The 5,020-nt window shown below is 40.1% G+C and overlaps 1 pseudogene; it reads left to right on the top strand.

Annotated features, from left to right (window-relative positions):
• The first annotated feature begins 4,221 nt into the window (after positions 1 to 4,221).
• On the top strand, positions 4,222 to 4,691 carry LOC102262135 (annotated as a pseudogene).
• Positions 4,692 to 5,020: the final 329 nt, after the last annotated feature.

Consider the following 5,020-nt stretch of genomic DNA (forward strand, 5'->3'; position numbering starts at 1 on the left):
CTTGAAGTGTCTTCCTGCCCAAGAACTATTTTATCTCACATGGTGCCAACATATCTGTGTTCATTAGAATTGAATTCTGGCCTGGCTGGCGTGGGTCAGTGGTTGAATGTCCACCTATGAACCAGAAGGTCACAGTTCAATTCTGGTCAGGGCACATGCCTGGGTTGTGGGGCTCCATGCCCAGTGTGGGGTGTGCATGAGGCAGCTGATCAATGATTCTCTCTAATCATTGGTGTTTCTGCTTTCTCTCCCTCTCCCTTCATCTTTGAAATCAATAAAAATATATATTAAAAAAATAATTGAATTCTGTTCTTCAAGCATTTTGAATATATTTTTAATTAATTTGTTTGGGGGGACATTGGTTCGAAAAACATACGGGATGCCAGCATGGCTCAATGGTCAGCCTGCACACCAAAGGATTGCGTGTTCAATTCCCAGTCAAGTGCATGTACCTGGGTTTCAGGTCCCATCCCTGCCCCCAGTTGGGGCACCTGTGGGAGGCAACCAATCAATGTGTCTCTGTCACTGTCAAATGGTCTCTCTCTCTCTTTCCTTTCCTTCCACACTCTCTAAGAAATCAATGGGGAAAAAATACCCTCACCTCTTGGGTGAAGATTTAAAAAACAAAAAAGGAAAGAAAAGAAAAACCACACAGGTTTCAAGTGTATAACTCAATAAAACTTCATCTGCACATTGCATCGTGCTCCCATCACCCCAAGCAAAGTTTCTTTCATTCTCCATTCCTCCCACCTTTGCCCACCTCCACCGACTCCCTGCCCTCTTTCCCTCTGGCTATCACGCTGTGTGTGTGTGTGTGTGTGTGTGTGTGTGTGTGTGTGTGTGTTGTGTGTGTGCGCGCACGCGCACGGTTAATACCTTCATCTTCTTTCATCCAGCTCCCCAATTCCCCTCCCTTCTGAGAGCTGTCATTCTGCTCCTCATATCCATGCCTCTGTTTCTATTTTGTCAGTTTATTTTGTTCATTAGATTCCACATATAAGTAAGATCATATGCTATTTGTCTTTCTCTGACTGGCTTATTTCACTTAGCATAAAAATCTCCAGGTCAATCCATGCTGTCTCAAAGGGTAAGATTTTCTTGTTGTTGTTTTTTATTGCTGAGTAGTACTCCATTGTGGAACATACCACAGCTTTTTTATCCACTCATCTACTGATTAGACTTGGGCTGTTTCCAGATCTTGACTGCTGTACATAACGCTGCAATTAACATAGGGGTGCATATATTCTTTCGAATTAGTGTTTCAGGATTCTTCAGATATATCCCAGAGGTGGGACAGCCGGGTCAAAAGGGAGTTCCATTTTTAGTTGAGGAAACTCCATACTGTTTTCCACAGTGGCTGCACCAGTCTGCATTCCCACCAAGATATTCTCATCAGCACTTGTTGATTTACTGGTGATTGCCATTCTGACAGGCATGAGGTGATACCTAATGGTGGTTTTAATTTGCATCTCTCTAATTATTACTGACATTGAGCATTTTCTCATATGTATACTGGCTACCTCTATCTCTTGTTTGGAGAAGTATCTATTTGGATCCTTTGCCCATTTTTTAATTGGGTTGTTTGTCTTCCTGGTGTTGAGTTGTATAAGTTCTTTATATATTTTGGGTATTAATTCCATATCAGATGTATTATTTGCAAATATACTCCCCTATTCAGTGGGTTCCCTTTTCATTTTTCCCATGACTGGGGAGATATATTGGCAAAAATTATGCCACAAGAGATGTCTGAGATTTTACTGCCTATGTTTTCATGTAGGAATTTTATGGTTTCATAACATATTAGGTCTTTTATCCATTTTTTAAAATCTTTATTGTTGAAAGTATGACATAAGTCCTCCTTTTTCCCCCATTGAACTCTTCCAACCCACTCCTGTCCCCCCACCCCCAACAGGCCCTCACCACCCCATTGTCTGTGTTCACAGGTTATGCATATATGCATACAAGGTCCTTGGTTGATCTCTTCCCACCTACCCTCCCCTGCCTTCCCTCTGAGGTTCGAAAGTCTGCTCATGCTTCTCTGTCCCTGGGTCTATTTTTGTTCATCAGTTTATTTTATTCATTAGATTCCATATATGAGTGAGATCATGTGGTACTTATTTTCCTCTGACTGGCTTATTTCGCTTAGTATAATACTCTCCAGGTCCATCAATATTGTTGTAAATGGTAAGAGTTCTTTCCTTTTTTTTTTTTTTGGCATGTAGTATTACATTGTGTACATGTACCACACTTTTTTATCCACTTATCTATTAACTAGAGGCCCAATGCATGAAATTCATGCAAGAGTAAGCCTTCCTTCTGCAGGCTGCCAGCACCGGCTTCCCTCTGGCACCCAGGACCCTGGCTTCCCTCTGGCCGCCAGCAGGCACCCAGGCTTCCCTCATAGCCCAGCTTCATCTGGAAGGCCGTCAGGTCTAATCAGCATATTATGTTTTTATAATTACAGATGGGCACTTGGGCTATTTCTAGATCTTATAATGCTGCAAGGAACATAGGTGTGTATATATTCTTTCTCATGAGTGTTTTGGGTTTCTTATGATATATTCCTAGAAGTGGGATCACGGGGTTAAATGGGAGTTCCATTTTTAATTTTTTGAGGACACTCCATACTGTTTTCCATAAAGCTTTCACCAGCGTACTAGGGTTCCCTTTTCTCCACAGCCTCGCCAACACTTGTCACTGGTTGATTTGTTGATAATAGCCATTCTGACAGGTGTGAGGTGATATCTCATTGTCATTTTGATTTGCAATTCTGGGATGATTAGTGACTTTGAGCATTTTTACATATGCCTCTTGGCCTTCTGTATGCCCACTTTGGAGAAGTGTCTATTTAGGTCCTCTGACGATTTTTAATTGGATGTTTGTCTTCCTTTTGTTAAGTTGTATGAGTTCCCTATAAATTTTGGAGATTAACCCCTTCTCAGATGTATCATTGGCAAATATGTTCTCCCATGTAATGGGCTCACTTGTTATTGTGTTGATGGTTTCTTTTGCTGTGCAGAAGCTTTTATTTTGATATAGTCCCATTTGCTTATTTTCCCCTTAGTTTCCATTGTCCTAGGAGATATATCCGTAAATATATTGCTATGAGAGATGTCTGAGATTTTGGTGTCTATGGTTTCTTCTAGGATTTTAATGGTTTCACATCTTACATTTAAGTCTTTCATCCATTTTGAGTTTATCCTTGTGTATGGTGTAAGTTGGCGGTCTAGTTTCAATTTTTTCATGTACTTGTCCAATTTTCCCAACACCATTTATTGAAAAGACTATCTTTATTCCATTGAATACTCTTGCCTCCTTGTCAAATATTAATTGACAATAAAGGTGTGTGTACATTTCTAGGCTCTTTGTTATGTTACAATGGTCTATATGCCTGCTCTTATGCCAGTACCATGCTGTTTTTATTACAAAACAGTATAGTTTGATATCAGGTAGTGTGATACCTCCAACTTGGTTCTTTTTTCTCAAGACTGCCAAGGCTATTTGGGGTCTTTTTGGTTCCATATAAAATTTTGAAAAATTTGTTCTAGATCTGTGAAGTATGCCATTGGTATTTTAATAGGAATTGTGTTAAATCTTTGGATAGTATGGACAATTTAATGAGGTTAATTCTTCCAATCCACGAACATGGTATATGCTTCCACTTATTTGTGTCTTCCTCAATTTCTTTCTTCAATACCCTATAATTTTCCGAGTATAGGTCTTTTACCTCCTTTGAATATCTTATATTTTCCTCCCACCTATTAAATTTCCTCTTGGGTTAAATACAGATGATATGAGATGCCTGTGTGCTAATGCCATCCATTGGTGAAAATATATATGTGACTATGACTCTTGCTAATGAGGGTAGAAATTGTATTAATATAGGCTTTAAAACTACCAAAGGATAGAACCACAATCTTATTTTTAATCTATTACAAAACACTACCATAGTGGAAGAAGATACTAAGTAGTTATACTTCATCTTTGTTTTCATTTAAGGTTTACAAAGACCATTTTCATTTTTCCATGTTTAATTGGACTAAATGTATAATCATAAGCATAAGCAAATATTCCAAACACAGAAAAGAGATTAAGATTCAAATGTATAAACAAGTTAAATAATGACATGTATCATTTATGTACAGACAAAATTGCCAGTGTTACATTCAATTCAAAAATGTAAGTTATTGCCTTTCCCCTGGCTGGCAGCGCAGGGGCCGCACAATGCCCAGAGTTACTATAAAAGACATGAACCAGGAGGAGTTCATCAGAGCTCTTGCAGCCTTCCTGAAAAAGGCCAGGATGCTGAAAGTCCCTAAATGGGTACACAATGGCAAGCTGCCCAAGCATAAATAGCTTGCTCCCTACAATGAGAATTGGTTTTACACACGAGCTGCTTCCACAGTGCGGCCCCTTTACCTTCAGAAAGGAGCTGGATTGGCTCCATGACCAAGATCTATGGAGGATGACAGAGAAATGGTGTCATGCCCAGCCACTTTAGCAGAGGCTCCAAGAGTATGGTCTGCTGGTCCTCCAAGCCCTGCAGGGGCTGAAAATGGTGGAAAAGGACAAGGATGGGGTCCACAACTGACACCTCAGGGACAGAGAGATCTGGACAGAATCTCAGAGCAAGTGGCAGCTGCCAACAAGAAGCATTAGAACAAATGCTAGGTTAATAAATTGCCTCATTTGTTTAAAAGAAATTGAAGCAGTAATTTAAAAACTTTCAGCAAACAATAGTACTGGACTGAATGTACTTACAGGACAATTTTAGCAAATATTCAAAAAGAACAACTAGGAGAGAACCAAGATGGCGGCATAAGGTATAAACCTGTACATGCTGCCCCCCACAACCACATTAAAACTACAACTAAAAGACAAAACAGCTATCATCCAGAACCACGGGAAAGCTGGCCAAGAGGAAGTTCTACAACTAGAAGGAAAGAAAAAAGCACATTGAGACTGGGTAGGAGGTACAGAGGCACCAAGAGCAGAGGTATGGAGGCGTGCGCGAGGCGGG

The sequence above is a fragment of the Myotis brandtii genome, unplaced genomic scaffold (assembly GCF_000412655.1).
Source record: "Myotis brandtii unplaced genomic scaffold, ASM41265v1 scaffold62, whole genome shotgun sequence".
Classification (NCBI taxonomy): Eukaryota; Metazoa; Chordata; class Mammalia; order Chiroptera; family Vespertilionidae; genus Myotis; species Myotis brandtii.